Below are 25,240 nucleotides of genomic sequence, written 5' to 3' on the forward strand. Positions count from 1 at the left end.
GCAGGCTCCGAGCACCCCCAGGTTTAACATCACAGCGAACAGAGCCAGAGGTACCAAGGAGTGGATGATCACCCTCCAGGGTCCCTCATGGGGGAACGAAGAGGCGTCCAGGGTGATGAACGTGGGGTACATGTACGGATCGGTCTCATTCACATTCTCTTGAAATCCACTTGAAGTGTTTTGATTTGGCTTCATGTTACTTTGTACCACAGGTGTAGTTTCTTTGATGTCGGATCGAAGTAATTCCAAATGGCAATCGTGATGTCAAAGTAGTTTATTCTGCGAAGACAGAAAACAACTCGTGTAACTTTGTGTTGGATCATTCATGCCATGCATAATTCATCTCTGTGTGTCCAGATTATTTACATTAGTTTTGTGAAATTCACGAGTGTTGTTCAAATTTAACCTCAACTTTCATTTATAATTGACCTTGTGTGTTTATTGTCAAAAAAAAATAGTTTTTACTGCTGTTCTTCAATGTCATTTCCAGTGTGGCAGAAACACTTTATCATCAGAATTGAAACTTTTTTTGTCTTTTGTTTGGAATTTAATAAAGACGTGCAGAGAGCCGAATGCAGGATATCGTTCTCTTGTTTATCACAGTCTGTAATTCCTGTTTACTATGAGAGTCACAAGCTGATAAATCTACACAAATGGGGGACGTGTTTGAACCTTAAAAACCTGTTTGAAGCTGCAGATCATCATCTGAAAAGTGACCACACATGGCAAGGTGGCATTGATAAACAGAAGAATGACAGTTTTATAACAATCTATGTATCTCCTTCATACTGCCCTTTTAACCTTGTTTTGGGTCACAATCTAATCCTGTGCATTGATGGTTCTTCTCTCATTGAACAGCACTCGGTAGAGAATATACCTCCACCAGATTGAGCAGTTCACATTTTGTATCTAATGATAGGCCGGATTCGGACCTGAACCAAAATCTAATCGGCTTGTATGTTGTCAGTTACCGAACTCATCCACCTAGTTTTCTCATAGCTCGTGAACAACTTTTTGAAATATAACGCTGATATAGTTTTGGATCATTTCTCTCAATGGTGAAGAATCACTTTTAAAAATTTGAGCAGCCGGACCCGGATCTTCAGCAAAATCGAATCAATTCTTCCTTGTCACACACAACCTCTCCACCAAGATTCGTCTGATTCCATCCATACTTTTTTGAGATACCTGTTTACAGACAAACAGACCGACAAACATAAATACAGACAGACAAATAGACAGAAATACAGACAGACAAACAGACCGACAATCAGAAATACAGACAGACAGATAGACCAACAAACAGAAAGACAGACAAACAGACCGATAAACAGATAGACTGACAAACATAAATACAGACAGACAGATAGACCGTCTCCAGGTTGTAACATCAAACTAAATGTTAAAGCCACTTTCAAGTTAATGAGGAAATTTGTAACAAACTCTTCTCGCTCGATCTTTAATGTAAACTCTGATAACAAACAACTGGTCACAAACTCTCTTGTTGCCTCCAGGGTCCGAATCCTGTATCCACGATATGTTACACACCCAAGAGCACCTTGAGGGCCGCACACGAGGTAACCTTCATGCTCTGCATCCGACATATATATATATATATAAATATATATATATATATTCCTTTCTAAAAATGTGGGACAACGAAATGGGTGCTCGGCATGACAAGGAATCACTCACAATGTTAATATCAGGTTGATGTCTCTGTGGCTCCAAATTAATCCCTTGATTCACCATCTTTTCACCACAAAGTCGAGTTAATCATATGATGTTAATTAATTAACCAACAATCTCACTTATTATGTTATAGTTGTTCATATTCACATTTTGTTGTTTGTTCTTACACGAGGATGGTATCGTTCCGTGGAAAGATAACTGAGGTTTGTTTATGTTTAAAATCCTCGTGTTATGTTAAAAAGATGGAGGAGCAACATCAATCTTCTTTCTCTCTGAAAGGTTGAACACACCTATTTCAAGGGTATTCAGGTACAAGACAATGTGCAATGTAATACTGGATTTACACAAATTAGAGTTGTACGAAAATGATCCATCGTGTTTTATACGCCAATTAAACTCATCACGTTGTGCATTAACGGGATGTTGCATCAACGTGCACAATGTAATTTATGTTTCGATCCAAAACAGGATGAAATTTTGAAATTCCGACGAGCAAACGTTTAACAATTCTCACAAAGCAGAAAATTTACACATTTAGTTTAATTTGGGATAAGTTGTCGAGGGTCGTATAAAAAATCGAAAATATTTGACATGACCTGCAGACAAAATAAAAATTGACAAAATTGACATGATCTGCAGGCGATTGACATACAGACAACCAGACAGAATAACACACGTGACCAACTAATAGGTTTGAAAAATCTTTAAACAAATCAAGTTTCAAACAGACAGACAATAACAAACACGACGAACCCAATGCACTTGAAAAATCTTCAAATCATTTCCCCTCAAATATATTTAATTACAAAATTACTTCCCTCACTCAGTATTGTTCCCATTAGTTTACTTATCGAGATTACCATCATGGACTGTTCTTACCTGGAGTACCTGGAGTCAAAATCATGTCGTGGCTTCAAAGACCCTCTGCTTTCAAAACAAAACAATTTACTGTTTCATTCATGTATATATACATATATTTACTTGTGTTTTGGGAAAACAAATGTCAATATGAATATATTGTTGCGGATATGGGATTTACATCCATCCATATCCGCTTGTAAATATTCCCCTATTTCCTCATCCTTCCCAACTATCCCCAATCCCCCATTCCCTAGTCCCATTTTCTGTAAACAACACTCTGTAGACCCGACCTCCCCCTATTTCCCCCATTAAATGTCGCATCCAGGTCCACCGCATCTCACGTAGACAACTATAGGACATCTTGCTAGTTATTCTTAGTCTATGTCAGTTAAGGACTCGTTTCCATTAATTCTGACTCTTCGTTGCACCAGAATGTGATTGTATGGCACCATTAGTAAGTTTAGGACCTCCCAATACCTCCCCGCATCTCTTCCTCATGGAACAACAACAACAACAACAATAGCGGCGGCGGCGCGGGGAGTGTGCGCCCTCACTCCGGCTTGGTGAGCCGCCATTGAACATGTGCTCGACGGGGTTACCACGCAGGGGCTCGCTGTCAGCTCCTCGTCAAGGGCGGAGCCCGGTAACCCCCCGCACCCAATAGAAGCGGCGGACCGATTCCGTCTGGGGCGGAGCCAACGAGCCGAGGGCGTGTCACTCCCCGCTGAGCATGCGCAGGAAGAGGGAGGTGACGTGAGATGCGCGCTGAACTTGAAGCGAGAGAGACGCCACCTCCGAGCGCTGCAATACCTCCCTGCATCTACTGGACCGTGTTTGATCCTGTGCCTGAGCCAAGGTGCACCTTGTGCTATCAATCGACTGCCTGTCCTTCCCTGCCAGCAATCCCTGTGTAAGTCAGTCTTGTCCCGTTTGTCTGTGGTCTGTCGGGGATAAGATAAGACTGTGTCTAAGTGCCCATCTTTTCTGTGCTTTACCTCTTACCTTGTAATCTACCCCTTTTCTGCATCACCAATTATATCCTCCTCTGGAGGTCTTGAGAACTGTACCCCTTGTGTCGTTTCATTTATCCCAGCCGTTGTGTCCTTTCCTTCATTGATTTAGCATAGCGCGACTTGGTCAACGTTCGGGTGGAATCGGGTAAACTGTGCGAACACGGCGGCCATTCTGCTCGGCCCATCATAACATCTTAATAAGTCGTGTCCGTAACAATTGGTGTCGAGGAGTGAGATCGGACCCGAAGCGCGCTTCACGCGCTCGAAATTATTAACGGCGAAATTTGATTTTGTTTTACAAAAATAAAAACCCGAATTTTGAAAGTCGCGCTATGGCAGATCAAGACGGCTGGGTTCCGGTAGAGGAGAGTGAGGCAGGGTCGATCCAGGACCAAATTGAGGGACATGAGGAGAGCGAAGCAGTGAGGGCGGCAGGTTCGCAAAATGGCGTCCTCGCGCACGAGGTTGCGTGCGCGCAAAATGGCGCCTCGCACATGGCTCCGGCGGCCGCACCCGCTGCACAAGTGGGAGGGATGGCCCAAATGCAGGCCCTCATGGAGCAATTTATGGTACAAATGCAGGCGTCCCTCAACCTGCAGAGTGAGCAAATGAGGGCTCAGAGTGAGCAAATGGGGGTAATGGGGAACCGGATGGATGCTCAGGGTGAGCGATTGGAGGGCCAAATGGGGGCCAATAGCCAACGGTTAGAACAAAGGATGGGGTCCAATAGCGAGAAATTGAGGGAGGACATGGGGTCCAATAGCGAGAAATTGAGGGAGGACATGGGGTCCAATAGCGAGAAATTGAGGGAGGACATGGGGTCCAATAGCGAGAAATTGAGGGAGGACATGGGGGCCCAGATCGGAGGGTTAGGGAGTAGAATAGAGGGATTAGACAATAGATTAGGGGAAATACAGGAGGGGTTAATGGGGGTAGAAAACAGAATGGCCGTTCAGGAGAATCAAATGGAAGGGATGAAAAAGGGGTTAGAGGGGTTAGAAAACAGTATGGAAGGCAAATTGAGGGACATGAGGGACCAAGCGGAAAGGGAAGTTAAACAAATGGGGCAGCAGATAGAGGGGGTCAGAATGGGGGTAGAAACTAAATTGGATGCTCACAGGGAGGAAATGGAGCAGATGAGGGTGGCATCTGGGCAGGAGATGCAGGTGATGGGAGAAGAGATCAGAAGAGGTGTGAGTGAGGAGGTCGGAGGAGTGCGCGAGGAGGTGAGGCACTGTAAGGAGCGCATGGAGAAGGAGGTGAGAAAGGGGACTGTAAAATTGCAAGGTGGTATAGAGGAGTTGACGCTGGGAGTAGAACAACTGACAGTGGGACAAAAGGAGTTGGGGGACCAGGTAAAGAAGAACACAGCGGTAATAGAGGGTTTAAAATCGACACAGAAGGAGATGAAAAAGGACGTAGGGGTAATTAAAAAAGAGTGTCAGACGGTACATGAGGACCTGACGAGGAAAATGAACAAGGTGGTAGAGGTGATGGAGGTTAAAGAGCGGGAGGTGCGGGAGCACATAGAAAAAAATAAGGTGGAGTTAGAGGAAGAACTTAAGGGGGCGCACGAGGAGATGAAGGAGGTGAAGCAGAAATTAGAAGAAGTGGAAGAAGGGGTGAGCGAAATTAAGAAGCGACGGAGAGAGGATAAGAAAGAGATAAAGGAGGAAGTAAAAGAATTGGTCCAAAGTCTGTGTTCGGATCGTGATGATGTGCTCATTAACCGGATGAGGGATTCGCAGGTGATGGAGGAGAAGCGAAGAGAAAGAGGACCCGGTGTAAGTGGTGACCAATATGGTCGTGCGTATGATGCGCCAGGTGATTTAATAAGTTTGGGGGTCGAGATAGACCCGGATGTTCGTGAGAGGCCAAGAGTGAGGTGTATGGCTGGTCCGGAGGGTATGGAACGAGGGTGCGAGCGAGAGGGTCCGGTGATGGGAGAGGTGCGAGGTGTGGGTGAGCAAGCTTGTGGTGGTATGGAATGGGTAGCGGGTTGCGGAAGTGTGACCCATGCATCGACACCAACAGGGGTAGTTTTTAGAGGGACAGGGGAGGCACGAGAGCCCCTTGGGGGTAATGTACTGTGGGGGCCCGGCCGGTTCGGCCCCGCGCTGACCCCGCAAGGGGCGACGCACGGGGTCCGGCAGGCGGGCAACGACTCGCATACGAGGTGGTCCCACAAGGGTCCCACTCGCCGCCGTATGACGGCAAGAGTGATCTACGTGCGTACCTGGCGCAGTTTGACTGTGTGTGTAAGGGCAACGGTTGGGGTGAGGACGAAGGTGGAGTACACCTGGTGGCCGCATTGCGCGGCGCGGCGGCGGAGGTGCTGACGGCATTACCACCGGGTGCTCTCACCCTGCCAGCCCTCCGCGACGCCCTAATTAATCGATTCGGCGTTGAACAGCAGAGCGAGCTTGTTAAAGCTCAGCTCGCGCTGCGAAAACGCAAGCCCCAGGAAGCCATCGGGGAACTTGCCCACGACATTCGCCGCACAGTGGGGATCGCACATGCTAGCATGGCAGCGGATTCCCGGGAAAGCCTGGCGCTGGACCATTTTATCCAGGCCCTCCCGGATATTGAGCTCCGGCAACAGCTCGCCATGTGGCGCCCGCAGACTCTGAGCCAGGCGGCTGACGCTGCGGCCCGTTGGGAAGCAGCGAGGCCCCTGGCACGGGGGAGCGAGCGTCACGCAATGGCGGTCCGCCAGGTGGGACCCCCGATGGAGGGCGGACCCCTCAGGGGGCCTGCCCCCGACGTGAGTCCTGACATGGCGGGCATGGTCCGGAGGCTGGTGGACCAGCGCCTGGCGGAACCTGGACCATGGCAGGCGGCCCCGGAAGTGGCCCGCGGTGGACCACGAGCGGGTAATCCAATTCGGACCTTCAGGGGGGGGAATTTGGAATTCCGGAGACAAGCACCTTATCAGGTGAGGTGCTATACTTGCAACCGTCTGGGTCACCTGGCGCGGCACTGTCGAGCCACGCGCCGGGATGATCCCCGGCGGTTGGGGTCCTCAACTCCGCCCAGGGGGGAGCGGGTTAGCCGACCCCAGACACCCCCCCGCCAGACCCCGGGAAACTAGAAGGCCTTACACCGGCAAGCAGGCGCCCCCGTGGATTGCCTCGGCTTTAGATGCCGAGGTGGGACCCAGTACCTCTGAATAAGGGGGGCTTATTAGTGCCAGAGGACTGGGGGATTGATGAGCGATGGGCCCGGTGGGTAAGGGTGGCATCCCTGCCACCCTTCCCATGTGGGGCAAATGCGCGATAGATTATGGGGTTGATGGCAGTGAAAACTAGCCCGGGTGGGTTAGGATATTGTGTGTAGGGATCTAGCGAAGATGACATTAGGTAACGTTAAGGTTTAGTTAGTGACTGATACCTGTAGTGGGGACGCAGGTAGATTAGTATGGATGATAATGACGAGGGAGCGCAATAGTTTAAAGGGACGACTGGGAAGCGCAAGTTCAGAGGGGAGTAGTTAGATGAGATGATGCTGTGTGAGAACTGGACAGGTGTGTGGAGCAGTGTATGAGTAGTGAGTGTTGTGGATCAGCGCGAATGCGCTTGGGGGAGAGAAGGGTGCAGGCGGCACCAAGTATGAGAGCACAGGTGTGCAAGTGCAGGTGTGTGGAATACATGGAGTAAGTGGTACGGAGTGGTGTGCATGGTGCGAAGGTGTGGATGGGGGAAGAGTGGACCCCTTTTCACGAGTACCCGGGGAGGGTAGTTTAAAGAATAGTTAGAAGGTATAGGTAAATTGTGGTTGGATATTGGCATTTGTGGTGCGGTTGCAGAATGGTATTGTGGATGGGTGCATTAGTGTTGTGGAAATGGCTGGGCGTGTAGCCTGTTAGTGTGTGTAGTTGGTTTGGGCACTCCACCACTGTGAGGATGTCGGCCAGGTGAGGCCGCAGGTGGGCTCTGGGAGCCGTTAGTGTCAGTGGGTACCTGAGGATCCCGGGTGTGGATCGGGCAGCCCGTGCCAGAGAGGGCACTGAGGGGGTGAGAGTGCGAGAGGGCCTTCCCCAGTTAGTTAGGTTAGGGTGAGGAGCAGGTAAGCTCGGGTGGCAACTACAGTGGTGGAGGTGTGCAGGTGGGTAGACCTGCTGGGAGAGCTACACGTCACAGCCCAGAAATTGTGCGAGGGCACCGGGAGATGAATCGGGGGAGTGAGACCCCAAATTGAGAAGCACCACAGTTTGGTCAATGGGAATTGGTTTTTAGAACCCATAGTGTAAGTTGGCCAATGGATTGGCAGGGAAAGACCCCGGGTAATGTAAAGTTGTTAAAGTCATTTCGGAAATAGTTAGGATTGATGAACCTGTCGCACCATACGCAGCCACTTACCTGTGGTGATGATGACTCCACACCTGTGTTCCTTTGTTCTGTGTTGCAGGAAGGGAGAATTGCTGTGTGGATTTGTGAGACGCATCACGACGTGGATGAGACATTGGGGTGATTCCATCTCTCCCTCCCTAGGAGGGACTGATGATGAATTGGTGATGGCAAATTTTGATGTCGAGTTGGAGATGGCAAATTTTGATGTCGAGTTGGAGATGGCAAATTTTGATGAGAGTTGGAAATGGCAAATTTGATTGGTTAGGAGGGCGAGAAGACGAATTTGGTTTACGGGAGGAACGGGGAAGACAGTAGGGACGTTTGTTGATGTGTAAAGTAGATGTTTATGGGTAGTGTGGTGTTTTGTGGATACAGTAAGGGGTAAGGGAGGGGCAATGTAGGTTACCTGGTGGGGGGGGGGGGCGTACGGTAGGAACGTACCTGTCTCACCTGGTTCCCATGTGCCCCCAGTGTGCATTACCTTGTATTGCGTGCACTTTTGCGCCCTTACCACCTTACTCACTTGTCTTATTTTTGTCTCCCACCTCCGAGGATCTGGCTTTGGGGCAGAGAGAGAGGAGAGAGAGGTGCTGGCTCTGCAGTTGTGGGCCTGTACTTTCGCTGCTTGCTGCCTGTATCGATACACCATATGGACCGCAATTTTTGTGGCCGCCCACCATGGACCGCAGTTCTTCTGCGGGCAAGCACCACCCGTGGATGGACCTATGGGTCAACGTGGCACCTATGCCATACAGGTGAACCACTTTTAGTTGGCCCCCCTGACGGCCACAATTTAGAAATGGACGCGGTTGGCGCCTTTCTTTATTTCCAAGGAAGCCAGAAGGCCAAGTGCAGTCCAAGAAGGCAAGACCAGCGGCAGAACATCGGCCGGCTGCGACACCACCGGTGACTATGAACACTTTATTGGTGCACCGGATGGTGCTGACTGTACATGATGGGGTGGTGCTTTTGGTGCTTGGATGGGGTGCTTTGCACATTATTAAAGGCCGTAGGGCCACAGGGCACTCGTGGGTTGGTGTATCGATGCTGGCATGCGTGCTCTCTCTCTATGCATAACATCTGCATGTGTTCCTCAAAGAACAGGTCCTGGATCGTAGTGTAAATATCAGTGTAGTCTTGTGTAAATAATGCTCCCTACCGGCTGTATGTTTAGTTTGAGGATTCTTTCCGCGATTCGGTTATCCTGTGGGTGTGTTTCTGTGAGGAGAAGGGTGCAACGTCGCAGGGGGACATATTTACTCATTTGTGAACATCTGTAAAACTGTCGCACTCAGGGTTGAGTTAATAGTAGAGGGAACTACATCTGAGTGCCACACTAACGTAGGTAAAAATTTATCGGGTCGGGACCCCCGAGGTAGAGAAGGGTGCAATGTTGCGGATATGGGATTTACATCCATCCATATCCGCTTGTAAATATTCCCCTATTTCCTCATCCTTCCCAACTATCCCCAATCCCCCATTCCCTAGTCCCATTTTCTGTAAACAACACTCTATAGACCCGACCTCCCCCTATTTCCCCCATTAAATGTCGCATCCAGGTCCACCGCATCTCACGTAGACAACTATAGGACATCTTGCTAGTTATTCTTAGTCTATGTCAGTTAAGGACTCGTTTCCATTAATTCTGACTCTTCGTTGCACCAGAATGTGATTGTATGGCACCATTAGTAAGTTTAGGACCTCCCAATACCTCCCCGCATCTCTTCCTCATGGAACAACAACAACAACAACAACAAAACGGCGGCGGCGCGGGGAGTGTGCGCCCTCACTCCGGCTTGGTGAGCCGCCATTGAACATGTGCTCGACGGGGTTACCACGCAGGGGCTCGCTGTCAGCTCCTCGTCAAGGGCGGAGCCCGGTAACCCCCCGCACCCAATAGAAGCGGCGGACCGATTCCGTCTGGGACGGAGCCAACGAGCCGAGGGCGTGTCACTCCCCGCTGAGCATGCGCAGGAAGAGGGAGGTGACGTGAGATGCGCGCTGAACTTGAAGCGAGAGAGACGCCACCTCCGAGCGCTGCAATACCTCCCTGCATCTACTGGACCGTGTTTGATCCTGTCCCTGAGCCAAGGTGCACCTTGTGCTATCAATCGACTGCCTGTCCTTCCCTGCCAGCAATCCCTGTGTAAGTCAGTCTTGTCCCGTTTGTCTGTGGTCTGTCGGGGATAAGATAAGACTGTGTCTAAGTGCCCATCTTTTCTGTGCTTTACCTCTTACCTTGTAATCTACCCCTTTTCTGCATCACCAATTATATCCTCCGCCGGAGGTCTTGAGAACTGTACCCCTTGTGTCGTTTCATTTATCCCAGCCGTTGTGTCCTTTCCTTCATTGATTTAGCATAGCGCGACTTGGTCAACGTTCGGGTGGAATCGGGTAAACTGTGCGAACACGGCGGCCATTCCGCTCGGCCCATCATAACATCTTAATAAGTCGTGTCCGTAACAATATCAATGAATCCCCTTGATTGCAAATTAGATAAAATTAGTCACCTGATGATAACTACCTTTTTTTTTTAGCAATGGTCAATAAGAACTGAAAAGGGGTATTTCCCTCGTTTAAAGATCGTGAAGGAGTTTTCATAAATCACCTGAGGGACAAGATAAGAAAGAAACACAACAGAGGTATGATGAAGGGGCATTTACCTTCCTAAACAAGGTGTGAATTGGACAAAACTCCATCATAACACAACAGAGGTAATGTGAAGGGACAATTACCTTCCCAAACAAGCTGTGACTTGGACAAAACTCCATCATGACACAACAGAGGTAATATGAAGGGGCAATTACCTTCCTAAACAAGGTGTGAGTTGGACAAAACTCCATCATGACATAACAGGTAATATGAAAGGACAATTACCTTCCTAAACAAGGTGTGAGTTGGACAAAACTCCATCATGACACAACAGAGGTAACATGAAGGGACAATTACCTTCCCAAACAAGCTGTTGTTACGTGTTCCTCCCCGACCTCCTGGTCTCGGTATACCTCCGAACCCCGGGAGGAGCCACGGCAGAAAAATATATGTTATTCCGTGTCCAAATCAACATGGAAACCACACCAAGAGTTATCCACAACCAAAGAATATATTAAAGAGTACACAGGAATCACGATACAACAAGGTTAGCAATCAACCATACAATCAATATCTTAAGATGGTACCATCTTCTCTAGTAACCTAACTCAAACTCACGGCACTCCCAGGGAATGGAACAGAGCACTCCTCAATGTCTATAACACGTATCCTGGCGAAGAGGTGATGAAGCGAAGACGCGATGAGGCGAGCAAGGCGGTGTAGGCAAGGCATGGACCGTCATGTGGTCGAATCCAACACCAAACTGGCAGTGGAAAGGGAATCCCAAATACGCGATCCAGACGTGCACATTCACCGTTCAGTCAACGAACCGCAGGGCAATCTTCAGACGCCGCTTTGGTGCACACCCATCCCCGGCAGCCCACCGGAGGGGGAGACCAGCTGACGCGGCAAAACCTTGTTCCGCGAACGACGCGCGAGGTTCCCAAAATGGAGGACGGCTCTTACTCGAGCCAAAGCCTCTAGGCGAGGATTCTCCAGAACCTCACACCTGTACCTGACTTCGCAGGCTTTTTCACTACTCCAGCGACAACACCAATCGCACGAGATTCCTTTCAAGGACTCAAAGTTCACTCGTGATGTACGCTCGACCACGCTCGGTACGGAGCTTCTTCAAATGCGTATTTCCACTTCTTCCTCTTCTCCTCTTCTTCCTCTTCTCTATCGTCGTCTTGCGGTGCTCGATCCTGTTTCCTGTCTCGTTTTCCATGAGCACTTTTAACCTTTTAACCACAATAACCATTTCCTTTAAACAACAATAACCATAATCGCCGTTTCCTTTAAACCCCAAAAATAATAATACTACATAGAACCAGAAAGGTTTCAAGTGGATGAAAAGCACCACAGCGGAAGGGACGAATCCGTAACACTGTGAATTGGACAAAACTCCATCATTACACAACAGAGGTAATATGAAGGTGCAATTACCTTCTGAAACAAGGTGTGAATTGGACAAAACTCCATCATGACAAATGGAAGTAGGATGAATGGACAATTACCTTCCCACAAACCTGTGAATTGGACAAAACTCCATCATGACACAACAGAGGTAGGATGAATGGACAATTACCTTCCCACAAAGCTGTGAATTGGACAAAACTCCATCATGACAAATGGAAGTAGGATGAATGGACAATTAACTTCCCACAAAGCTGTGAATTGGACAAAACTCCATCATGGCACAACAGAGGTAGGATGAATGGACAATTACCTTCCCACAAACCTGTGAATTGGACAAAACTCCATCATGACAAATGGAAGTAGGATGAATGGATAATTAACATCCCACAAAGCTGTGAATTGGACAAAACTCCATCATGACAAATGGAAGTAGGATGAATGGACAATTAACTTCCCACAAAGCTGTGAGTTGGACAAAACTACATCATGGCACAACAGAGGTGGGATGGAGGGACAATTACCTTCCCAGAAAGCTGTGAATTGGACAAAACTACATCATGGCACAACAGAGGTGGGATGGAGGGACAATTACCTTCCCACTAAGTTGTGAATTGGAAAAAAATTCCAATACAGTGTGCTTCGAGACCTCATTGACACACTTGTTGGATCTGATATCATGGCATCTCCCAACTTTGTGAAAGTCTTCGTGCTGCAGGTTGATGTTTTGCAAGAAGGGTTAGAGACCTTCCTCTATCAGTAATGGGATTATGGGAAGATATATGTATTAGCTTATGGATCCAGGACCCTTTGTCCTGCTGAAAGGAAATACAGTTTGTCCTTCATTCGGAAAAGCTTGATTTCCTCTCCCTTAACCGGCGATTACGGAAAGCTTGGAGTATGTGTTCGACGTACCTTAATTTAGATAATTAACTGTTAATAATCCCTCAACATACATATTGTTACATATTACCTCCCCACTGTTACGATTTGTTACCTCCCCACTGTTACGATTTGTTACCTCCCCACTGTAAACCACAACACTGTTACAATCCAAACTCGGTTACGGTGCCCCTCAGAGTCTCGAGAGGGAACTCGGCAGAAAGATTTGTTATTTTGAGTGTTCGAATAAACAATGGCAAAACTACACCAATGCAATCATGTCAAACAAAATAAGTAATTGTTTTAATAACTCTCACATACACAATAATAACACTGAACGAAAGTACCATAAAAAAATATCACTTGCATCTCATGAACAATACATATTGTTGCGGATCTCCGACGTCGGCCCTCCCCTTATCAAGGGGGGATTAATCCCCTTGTCCTTTATCTGGCCGACGTGATCCAGAAGCTATCACGTTCCTTACGGTCGGTGTTAAATAGGGTTGTTGGTCGAATTAGTCCTATTACCTAAGTACTAGCCCTGACCGTGAAGCAAGGAAATAACTCCTGCCCGAACCACGGCGTTAGTGGACACGCCGAGCGAAGCGAGCCGCGATTCGGGCCGTTAACAGGTACTGAACTCGATTCTAAGCGGGTTCCGAATCGTGCCACGGGTACCCAATTGAGAAAAGACTAGGACGATCGTATTAAGAGGAAACCAGAAAGAACAAGTAATTTATTAACAATTTGTACACTTTGAAGAGGAAAAGAAAGGAATGTACAAGAAAGAGGAAGAAAAAGTACACAGGGCAGCCTTAATAGCAGTCTTATTCTATTCCCTGGACACGGGCCCAATCACTCTCAGATTCACTGACACGGGCATGACGAAGGTAGGGTGGAAGGTCCGGCGATGGCGTTCAGGCTCCGGTCCTCGACCCGTACCAGGCGATGATGGTGGACGGCAGACAGCTCTCTGCGTAGCGTAGGCGCGAGTGGACAATTACACAGAGGAATGTCGGTAAACTGGTGGTTATACGAAGCGCTTTTCACACACGTCCTTCCAAAGCAGCTGCCTCAATAAAGGCTCATAACGCGAGTTCTTGCAATAAGTCGTAACGCCGTTCTTTAGCGCGCTCTCCAACGAGTCCTTTTACCATCTCCTCTCCACTCTCTCTTGGCCGGAGTCCTCTCAACAACGCGCTCGCCCCCTCAAGTCCTCTCAACCACGATAAGTTCTCTCGAGTCCTTTTCATGCGAACTCGCCCCGTCAGTCCTTACAAGGGCTTTGCGTCCGCGCTTTTATAAGCCAAGCCAGCGAACGCTCTGGAAGCCCCAACCATGCCCGGTCAGGCGATCTCACCTTAGCCCTGGTTGGCTGGTGATGGCTTACCGGCTCCGCCTTGATGGCCGCTTGACGTGGCCGCACCTCCATCCTTGCGCTCCGCCCCCCTTTTCGGGCTTTACCTCATGGCTTTTGGGCTGGGTTGAGCGAGCCCAAGGGCGAAGGCTGCTGGCCAAGGAGCGTAACAAACTGGGAGGGCCGATGGGGCACAGACTGGAGAGCGCTTAATGGCGTCACTTGGAGGGAGGCTGCGAAAATGAACGAAAGGGGCCTACTCTTATTTGTTTTACGCAACGCAGATGCAACTATTGGAAATGGCCTTATCTAAACACATACTATGAAATAACTGACGTCCTATGGTGACCTACGTGTTGCTTGTGGCCTATCTATGGGGTGCAACCTTTAACCTTTAATGATGTTATATTTACAAGTGTGGGTTCTCAAAACCGCAACAATATGATGGTACCATCATTCCCCAGTGCTCTCAAAGCAAACAACTCATGGTACCCTAAACGTGAGTGGAATGTAACAATCCCAAAGTCCGTGCACAAATCCCCACGCTGGGTGAAGATCGAAGTCGTGCAGAACGGCAAGAACAATAGGCAATTATCTGCGCGGCTGTGGACGAGGAGTTACGAGGTGAGAGGTCGATATGGGAATTAAGCCGACATAGCCGACATATCCCTGGTGTTGGGCTAGCGGCTAGGGTGCCGGTTTAGGATCCTAGGATCCTGGGTTCGAATCCCGGTCAATCGCTGAATTAACGCCAGGGGGGTTGACTCAGCCTGTCATCCTTCCGAGGTCGGCAAATTGAGTACCAGTTCACTGGTAATTCCCTGCTTGTCGTTAAAGGCGGCAAAAAGGGTTGGCGTCAGGAAGGGCATCCGGCCGTAAAACATTGCTTCAAAAAGGGGACCGAAAAACAACAACAACCACAGTTCCCGAAAAAGGCCAACCCCCGCTTGCGGGGAAAAATGGCCTCTAAAGGTGGTTCATAGGAACCAACAGCCATCCACACAATGATGTAGATATGGGAATCCCAATGACAAACATGATGCAACAGGCGGACGGACTCCTCGAGGAATAATGGTGGATCGGTGTGTAATGAAGGCGCTTGCTTTCCCGCCAACAATAGTTCACGCTTTGTGCCAAAACCTGAGACGCACGTTTAATTGCAATCGTGTGGAGTGCACCGAGTCACGCTCGTTCCAATAAAAATGGCCATTTTTTATGTGTCTGGTCGGACATGATGTGGACGGTGATGGATGTGGTGAGGGGAGTCGCGAGGGGTTTAGGGTTGGGTTTGGGTTCCCTTCTAGGAATTAGTTATTTATATTATTACTTCGTATAAGTACAGCCACTGAATACTGAAGTTAGGGATTGAACAGTAATGTAATTATACTTTTTCATATTTCCGGGATGTATATACATAGTTTGTTTAAGGCGAGTTTGTTCTTTTCCACCGACTAAACAATACAGTAGCGGCACTTCGAAAATAGTTTGATGTAATAATGGAGATTAACGATGGGATACAATATTTATTCAATAATAACGTTTGGTTTGAAGCAATTTTAATTTGGAAAGCGAAGTGCATTCGATGCTTTCAAGATTAAAAATGAACAAAAGTCAGTCAAGGTGATTTCACCACACTGTCTCCTCTCTCTCTCTCTCTCTCAAATCAAGTCAAGTAAAGGTCACCCTACCTTCCCTCCACTCCACTGTGTGTGATGCTCTCCCCTGTGTGTGATGCTCTCCACTCTCCACTGTCACCCTACCTTCCCTCCACTCCCCTGTGTGTGATGCTCTCCCCTGTGTGTGATGCTCTCCCCTGTGTGTGATGCTCTCCCCTGTGTGTGATGCTCTCCCCTGTGTGTGATGCTCTCCCCTGTGTGTGATGCTCTCCCCTGTGTGTGATGCTCTCCCCTGTGTGTGATGTTCTCCCCTGTGTGTGATGCTCTCCCCTGTGTGTGATGCTCTCCCCTGTGTGTGATGCTCTCCCCTGTGTGTGATGCTCTCCCCTGTGTGTGATGCTCTCCCCTGTGTGTGATGCTCTCCCCTGTGTGTGATGCTCTCCCCTGTGTGTGATGCTCTCCCCTGTGTGTGATGCTCTCCCCTGTGTGTGATGCTCTCCCCTGTGTGTGTGATGCTCTCCCCTGTGTGTGATGCACTCCTCTGTGTGTGACGCTCTCCTCTGTGTGTGACGCTCTCCTCTGTGTGTGACGCTCTCCCCTGTGTGTGACGCTCCCCCCTGTGTGTGACGCTCCCCCCTGTGTGTGACGCTCCCCCCTGTGTGTGACGCTCCCCCCTGTGTGTGACGCTCTCCCCTATGTGTGACGCTCTCCCCTGTGTGTGACGCTCTCCCCTGTGTGCGATGCTCTCCCCTGTGTGCGATGCTCTCCCTTGTGTGCGATGCTCTCCCTTGTGTGCGATGCTCTCCGCTGTGTGCGATGCTCTCCGCTGTGTGCGATGCTCTCCGCTGTGTGTGATGCTTCTCCTGTGTATGATGCTCTCCCCTGTGTATGATGCTCTCCCCTGTGTGTGATGCTCTCCCCTGTGTGTGATGCTCTCCCCTGTGTGTGATGCTCTCCCCTGTGTGTGATGCTCTCCCCTGTGTGTGATGCTCTCCCCTGTGTGTGATGCTCTCCCCTGTGTGTGATGCTCTCCCCTGTGTGTGATGCTCTCCCCTGTGTGTGATGCTCTGCCCTGTGTGTGATGCTCTCCCTTCTGTGCGATGCTCTCCCTTCTGTGCGATGCTCTCCGCTGTGTGCGATGCTCTCCGCTGTGTGCGATGCTCTCCGCTGTGTGCGATGCTCTCCGCTGTGTGCGATGCTCTCCGCTGTGTGCGATGCTCTCCGCTGTGTGCGATGCTCTCCGCTGTGTGCGATGCTCTCCGCTGTGTGCGATGCTCTCCGCTGTGTGCGATGCTCTCCGCTGTGTGCGATGCTCTCCGCTGTGTGTGATGCTCTCCGCTGTGTGCGATGCTCTCCCCTGTGTGCGATGCTCTCCCCTGTGTGCGATGCTCTCCCCTGTGTGCGATGCTCTCCCCTGTGTGCGATGCTCTCCCCTGTGTGCGATGCTCTCCCCTGTGTGTGATGCTCTCCCCTGTGTGTGATGCTCTCCCCTGTGTGTGATGCTCTCCCCTGTGTGTGATGCTCTCCCCTGTGTGTGATGCTCTCCCCTGTGTGTGATGCTCTCCCCTGTGTGTGATTCTCTCCCCTGTGTGTGATGCTCTCCCCTGTGTGTGATGCTCTCCCCTGTGTGTGATGCTCTCCCCTGTGTGTGATGCTCTCCCCTGTGTGTGATGTTCTCCCCTGTGTGTGACGCTCTCCCCTGGGCGTGACGCTCTCCCCCGTGTGTGATGCTCTCCCCCGTGTGTGATGCTCTCCCCGGTGTGTGACGCTCTCCCCCGTGTGTGACGCTCTCCCCCGTGTGTGACGCTCTCCCCCGTGTGTGACGCTCTCCCCCGTGTGTGATGCTCTCCCCCGTGTGTGACGCTCTCCCCCGTGTGTGATGCTCTCCCCCGTGTGTGATGCTCTCCCCCGTGTGTGATGCTCTCCCCCGTGTGTGATGCTCTCCCCTGTGTGTGATGCTCTCCCCTGTGTGTGATGCTCTCCCCTGTGTGTGATGCTCTCCCCTGTGTGTGATGCTCTCCCCTGTGTGTGATGCTCTCCCCTGTGTGTGATGCTCTCCCCTGTGTGTGATGCTCTCCCCTGTGTGTGATGCTCTCCCCTGTGTGTGATGCTCTCCCCTGTGTGTGATGCTCTCCCCTGTGTGTGATGCTCTCCCCTGTGTGTGATGCTCTCCCCTGTGTGTGATGCTCTCCCCTGTGTGTGATGCTCTCCCCTGTGTGTGATGCTCTCCCCTGTGTGTGATGCTCTCCCCTGTGTGTGATGCTCTCCCCTGTGTGTGATGCTCTCCCCTGTGTGTGATGCTCTCCCCTGTGTGTGATGCTCTCCCCTGTGTGTGATGCTCTCCCCTGTGTGTGATGCTCTCCCCTGTGTGTGATGCTCTCCCCTGTGTGTGATGCTCTCCCCTGTGTGTGATGCTCTCCCCTGTGTGTGATGCTCTCCCCTGTGTGTGATGCTCTCCCCTGTGTGTGATGCTCTCCCCTGTGTGTGATGCTCTCCCCTGTGTGTGATGCTCTCCCCTGTGTGTGATGCTCTCCCCTGTGTGTGATGCTCTCCCCTGTGTGTGATGCTCTCCCCTGTGTGTGATGCTCTCCCCTGTGTGTGATGCTCTCCCCTGTGTGTGATGCTCTCCCCTGTGTGTGATGCTCTCCCCTGTGTGTGATGCTCTCCCCTGTGTGCGATGCTCTCCCTTGTGTGCGATGCTCTCCCTTGTGTGCGATGCTCTCCGCTGTGTGCGATGCTCTCCGCTGTGTGCGATGCTCTCCGCTGTGTGCGATGCTCTCCGCTGTGTGCGATGCTCTCCGCTGTGTGCGATGCTCTCCGCTGTGTACGATGCTCTCCGCTGTGTGCGATGCTCTCCCCTGTGTATGACGCTCTCCCCTGTGTGTGGTGCTCTCCCCTGTGTGTGATGATCTCCCCTGTGTGTGATGCTCGCCCCTGTGTGTGATGCTCGCCCCTGTGTGTGATGCTCTCCCCTGTGTGTGATGCTCTCCCCTGTGTGTGATGCTCTCCCCTGTGTGTGATGCTCTCCCCTGTGTGTGATGCTCTCCCCTGTGTGTGATGCTCTCCCCTGTGTGTGATGCTCTCCCCTGTGTGTGATGCTCTCCCCTGTGTGTGATGCTCTCCCCTGTGTGTGATGCTCTCCCCTGTGTGTGATGCTCTCCCCTGTGTGTGATGCTCTCCCCTGTGTGTGATGCTCTCCCCTGTGTGTGATGCTCTCCCCTGTGTGTGATGCTCTCCCCTGTGTGTGATGCTCTCCCCTGTGTGTGATGCTCTCCCCTGTGTGTGATGCTCTCCCCTGTGTGTGATGCTCTCCCCTGTGTGTGATGCTCTCCCCTGTGTGTGATGCTCTCCCCTGTGAACAACCCTAACTACTCCCCTCTGAAACTTGCGCTTCCCAGTCGTCCCTTTAAACTATTGCGCTCCCTCGTCATTATAATCCACTCTAATCTACCTGCGTCCCCACTACAGGTATCAGTCACTAACTAATCTTAACGTTACCTAATGTCATCTTCGCTAGATCCCTACACACAATATCCTAACCCACCCGGGCTAGTTTTCACTGCCATCAACCCCATAACTATTGCTCCTTTGCCCCCTCTTTGTGAGGGATGACAGAGTTGCCATCCCACCACATCGGGCATCTCCCACTACCAATTTTGCACATCAAATTTCAACAAATCAAAAATTTGCCAATCACTACCCATCATCTGCCAATCATTACTGCCAATCCTTTGCCAATCATCAAATTTTGTTTTTCTAATTTCGGGGCCAAAACACTATCCTCGTCATTACAGTCTACTTACTAATGCCTCTCGGTGCGCCAATTAACTTCTAAAGCTCGGCTTCGTACAGCCAAGCCATGAAGGCGGGTTGTTTGGTGCCAGCGGCTGGATACATCCCGCATTCGGTGCAGGGAAGGAGGTTTACCCGGGCCGAGATCCCACGCACCATCTCGGCACGGAGCCATCCCATGGCCCGATCTCGACCTGCCGGAATGCCTCAACAAAAAGTGGTCGCCATGACGACCCTTCCTATCGGGCTGCCCACTCCGCCTAGTGGAGCACGGACGCGGCCGTTCAAAGCGAGGCCCAGCGTGGATCGCGTACGGCGGTCCTTTCGAACCCGCCGTGGCTCGGATCCCCGCTGGTTCTCGCGGCACGCGAAGCCCGGCACGCACCGAGGGCCCGATTCGGCTATAAGTCGCTCTAACCGCTAACCCGGTTACCGTCGATGCCTCACCTGCATGCTTACACGCATACGCTACCCCTTTCTTGCTCATACATCCAGCCGTTTCCCTGCTCCTCGTCGTACCTTCTCTAACACACCCAGGTACACTCATTCCACTCACAGCCTTGGTCACACACCTGACCACCGAACACTTTGGCACACATTCGTTGGTCGCACACCTCACCAACACACCTCTTCGCGCCCCTTCCTCGGTCACCTCCTCTGTGACAATCACAGGTGTGCTTTCACTCGCACACCCAACCACGTGCCTCACGACCAACTCAAGTGTGCATTCCCACACACGCTCTACCATTCCAGGTGTGCTTCCTTTCTCACCTGTCACAACCAACTCACGCTCCGTGTCACTCTTACTACTTTCACCTCCACTCTCGGTCGCGCACTCACCCTTACTCTTGACAGCGCACTCTTTCCCCATGCACCTGTCCGTTACACACCTTTTTCGCGCATCCTCTTGCGCACACTCTTTCGTTACTTCCTCCGTAACACTCGCCACAGGTGTACACTCTTCCTTACTTTTGACAGCGCACTCTTTCCCCATGCACCCCAGAGTCGGACTTTCTCGCACACCTCCTTTTTCGCACACCAGACCTGTCGCACACTTCACCAACGGCCTCTCACGAACACCCGGGTCCATCTCGACCCCCAAGCTTATTAAATCACCTGGCGCATCATACGCACGACCATATTGGTCACCACTTACACCGGGTCCTCTTTCTCTTCGCTTCTCCTCCATCACCTGCGAATCCCTCATCCGGTTAATGAGCACATCATCACGATCCGAACACAGACTTTGGACCAATTCTTTTACCTCCTCTTTTATCTCTTTCTTATCCCCTCTCCGTCGCTTCTTAATTTCGCTCACCCCTTCTTCCACTTCTTCTAATTTCTGCTTCACCTCTTTTATTTCCCGGTGCGTCTCCTCAAGCTCGTCCTCTAAGGCCACCTTGACCGTTTCTATGTGCGTCCTCACCTGCCGGTCCTTCGTCTCCATTACCTCTATCACCTCGTCCAACCTCGTTGTCAGTCCCCCACGTACCATCTGACATTGCCTCTGTGTCGCTATCAAGTCATTTTTTATGTCGTTTTGTGTCGCTTTTAACCCTCTATTACCGCTGTGTTCTTCTTTACCTGGTCCCCCAACTCCTTTTGTCCCTCCGTCAGCTGTTCCACTCCCAGCGTCAACTCCTCTATACCACCTTGCAATTTTACAGTCCCCTTTCTCACCTCCTCCTCCATGCGCTCCTTAGTGCCTCACCTCCTCGCGCACTCCTCCGACCTCCTCACTCACACCTCTTCTGATCTCTTCTCCCATCACTTGCATCTCCTGCCCAGATGCCACCCTCATCTGCTCCATTTCCTCCCTGTGAGCATCCAATTTAGTTTCTACCCCCATTCTGACCCCCTCTATCTGCTGCCCCATTTTTTAAACTTCCCTTTCCGCTTGGTCCCTCATGTCCCTCAATTTGCCTTCCATACTGGCAAACCTTCCATACTTCCATACTGGCAAAATTTGCCATCCTTCACTCTTTCACGAGCCTCGATCTTGTATACAAAAAAAAAAAAAAAAAAAAAAAAAAAAATACTGTTTTCTAACTCCTCTAACCCCTTTTGCATCCCTTCCATTTGATTCTCTTGAGCGGCCATTCTGTTTTCTACCCCCATTAACCCATGTTTCACCCCTTCTATCCCATTGTCTAACCCCTCTAATTTCTTGTCTAATCCCTCACCGGTACCCCTCGCTTCGTCCCTCATTACCCCCAATTGCTCACTCTGAGCCCTCGCTTCGTCCCTCATTACCCACAATTGCTCACCCTGAGCATCCATCCGGTTCCCCATTACCCCCATTTGGCCCTCCAATTGCTCACCCAATCGCTCACTATCAGCCCTCATCTCGTCCTTCTGCAGGTTGAGGGACGCCTGCATTTGTACCATAAATTGCTCCATGAGGGCCTGCATTTGGGCCATCCCTCCCACTTGTGCAGCGGGTGCGGCCGCCATAGCCATGTGCGAGGCGCCATTTTGGCGCGCCCGTAACCTCGTGCGCGAGGACGCCATTTTGCGAACCTGCCGCCCTCACTGCTTCGCTCGCCTCATGTCCCTCAATTTGGTCCTGGATCGACCCTGCCTCACTCTCCTCTACCGGAACCCAGCCGTCTTGATCTGCCATAGCGCGACTTTCAAAATTCGGGTTTTTATTTAAAACAAAACAAATTTCACCGTTAATATTTCGAGCGCGTGAAGCGCGCTTCGGGTCCAATCCCACTTCCCGACACCAATTGTTACGGACACGGCTTAAGATGTTGCTTGACCGAGCAGAATGGCCGCCGTGTTCGCACAGTTTACCCGATTCTACTCGAACGTTGGCCAAATCGCGCTACGCTAAATCAATGATGGAAAAGACACAACGACTGGGATAAATGAAACGATGCAAGGGGTACAGTTCTCAAGACCTCCGGAGGAGGATATAATTAGTGGTGGAGAAAAGGGGTAGATTACAAGGTAATGAGGTAAAGACACAGAAGAGATGGGCACTTAGTTACAGTCTTATCTTATCCCTGATAGACCACAGACAAACGGAACAAGACTGACTTACACAGGGATTGATGGCAGGGAAGGACAGGCAGTCGATAGCACAAGGTGCACCTTGGCTCAGGGACAGGATACAGCACGGTCCAGTCCAGAGATGCGGGGAGGTGTCACAGCGCTCGGAGGTGGCGTCCTTCTCTCTCCAAGCTCAGGGCGCATCTGACGTCACCTCCCTCTTCCTGCGCATGCTCAGCGGGGAGTCACACGCCCTCGGCTCGTTGGCTCCGCCCCAGATGGGACCGGTCCGCCGCTTCTATTGGGTGCGGGGGTTACCGGGCTCCGCCCTTGACGAGGAGCTGACAGCGAGCCCCTACTTGGTAACCCCGTCGAGCACATGTTCGATGGCGGCTCGTTGGAAAGGCCTGGGCCCTCCCAACACCCCCTACCAACCAAGCCGGAGTGAGGACGCGCACTCCCCGCGCCGCCGCCGTTGTTGTTGTTGTTGTTGTTGTTGTTGTTGAACCGTGAGGAAGAGCTGCGGGGAGGTATTGGGAGGTCCTAAACTTCCTAACGGTGCCATACAATCACATTCTGGTGCAACGAAGAGTCAGAATTAATGGAAACGAGTCCTTAACTGACATAGACTAAGAATAACTAGCAAGATGTCCTATAGTTGTCTACGTGAGATGCGGTGGACCTGGATGCGACATTTAATGGGGGAAATAGGGGGAGGTCGGGTCTACAGGGTGTTGTTTACAGAAAATGGGACTAGGGAATGGGGGATTGGGGATAGTTGGGAAGTATTGAGGAAATAGGGGAATATTTACAAGCGGATATGGATGGATGTAAATCCCATATCCGCAACAATATATAGATAGTGCCGTGTAGGGCGGAGTGATGCTGCTGTGGGAGGGACCGTGCAAGGTCGCTGTGGGCGGGACCGAGCGTCGAGCGAGGTCGCTGTGGGCGGGGCCGGGCGAGGTTGCTGTGGGCGAGGCAGCTATGGGCGGGGCCGAGAGAGGTCGCTGTGGGCGGGGCCGAGCGAGGTCTGCGTTCGTGCGTTGCCATTGCCTGGTATAAAAAGATGGTGCTTGATGCTCTCTGCGTCAAGATACGGACTTGATGTCCGTATCTTTACAACAGACATTCCAATGATGATGATGATAAATGTAATACCACTCAAGGCCCACAACCCAAGAGAGTGGGAAAAAACAATAAAATGAACAAAAATACGGGGAAGGAGAAGCAACCACTCAGAAGAATGACAGAAAATCATTTCCCTTAAATTTACCGTGTTCACCAACTAGCACGACCAGATACAGGACACCAAAATAATTTCCCTTACACATATCGTGTCCACCAACCAGCAAGACCATACCACTTACCTCTGGATCAAACTGTATTTCAAATATTCAAACGGTTTTTACATGCTGCCGTCTCCTAGCAACCAATGAAATTTTCAAAAATATTGCAGTACATTTATTTTTTAATAATGTACCATATTTACGGCAGTATATTTATTTACGCCATGAGTAAGGAAGGAAAATTTCCAGCGCGCTCATTCGCTCATTCGCGCTCATTGATGACGATCACGATCACGTGATGACGTGATCACAAATGATGTTTGTGACGCGATCACGTGATGTTCCTTGCCACCATAAACTCACAGCAAGTAGCATAGATTTTAGCATGATTTAGCATGATTTAGCATAGATAGTAGCATGTTTCACATAAAAAAATTTTCAGCGACGAATATTATACACGGATTCTGACCGGTGCAGAGCAGCGCGCTGATTCGCTCAGAGCAATCACGTGATGTTCCATCTCCGCCGCCAGTTGGCTTCACTTTTCACGGAGTATGAGCGTTCTATATATTTTCAATTCAGTGCGCCGACTCGCTCACGTACTTGATTTGTGGCATAGACATGGCCATTGGGCCTTCACGGTGTAATTTGTGCGAGGCTTTTGTCCGAGTGAGCTTGAGTCGAGAGGGCGAATGTACGGGTTGGGAATGTACGGGTCTCCCTTCCCCCACCCGGCAACGCCGGGTACTGGAGGGCGTCACAGGATCGGTGAGTCTCCAAAATCCGCTTCGTGCTATTGCGAAGATTCAGGACAATGTCGCGATTGTTGTGCTGCTCTCCGACCATGAGAACTGCAACGTCATTGTTGACTGGCCCTCCCCTTCCCTCCCCCTGCCCCCTCCCCCTCCCCCTCCGCCTCCCCCCTCCCCCTGCCCCCTCCCCCTCCCCCTGCCCCCTCCCCCCTCCCCCTGCCCCCTCCCCCCTCCCCCTCCGCCTACCCCCTCCCCCTCCCCCCCCTCCCCCCTCCTCCTCCGCCTACCCCCTCCCCCCCTCCCCTTCCCCCTCCGCCTACGTCCTCAGTCGTCCTACGTCCTACGTGTTTGTTTGGCGGATGTATTAGTTTGGCAGATGTCTTCGTTTGGCGCATGTGTTTGTTTGGCAGATGTGTTTCTTTAGCGGATGTCTTAGTTTGGCGCATATGTTTGTTTGCCGGATGTGTTAATTTGGCGGATGTCTTTGTTTGGTGCATGTGTTTGTTTGGCGGATGTGTTAGTTTGGCGGATGTCATATTTTGGCACACGTGTTTGTTTGGCGGATGTGTTTGTTTGGCGGATGTGTTAGTTTGGCGGATGTCTTAAATTGGCGCATGTGTTTTTTTGGC

At 50.7% G+C, this 25,240-nt stretch overlaps 1 long non-coding RNA gene across 1 annotated transcript in view; it reads left to right on the forward strand.

Annotated features, from left to right (window-relative positions):
- Positions 1–25,240, forward strand: part of LOC144890868 (uncharacterized) — a 286,998-nt gene that overhangs the window by 41,351 nt on the left and 220,407 nt on the right. The window contains exon 2 of the long non-coding RNA XR_013622543.1: positions 1,515–1,577. This is a non-coding gene — a long non-coding RNA (uncharacterized LOC144890868). The remainder of the gene's footprint in view (positions 1–1,514; positions 1,578–25,240) is intronic.

This window comes from Myxine glutinosa, chromosome 2 (assembly GCF_964187855.1).
Source record: "Myxine glutinosa chromosome 2, kmMyxGlut1.1, whole genome shotgun sequence".
Classification (NCBI taxonomy): Eukaryota; Metazoa; Chordata; class Myxini; order Myxiniformes; family Myxinidae; genus Myxine; species Myxine glutinosa.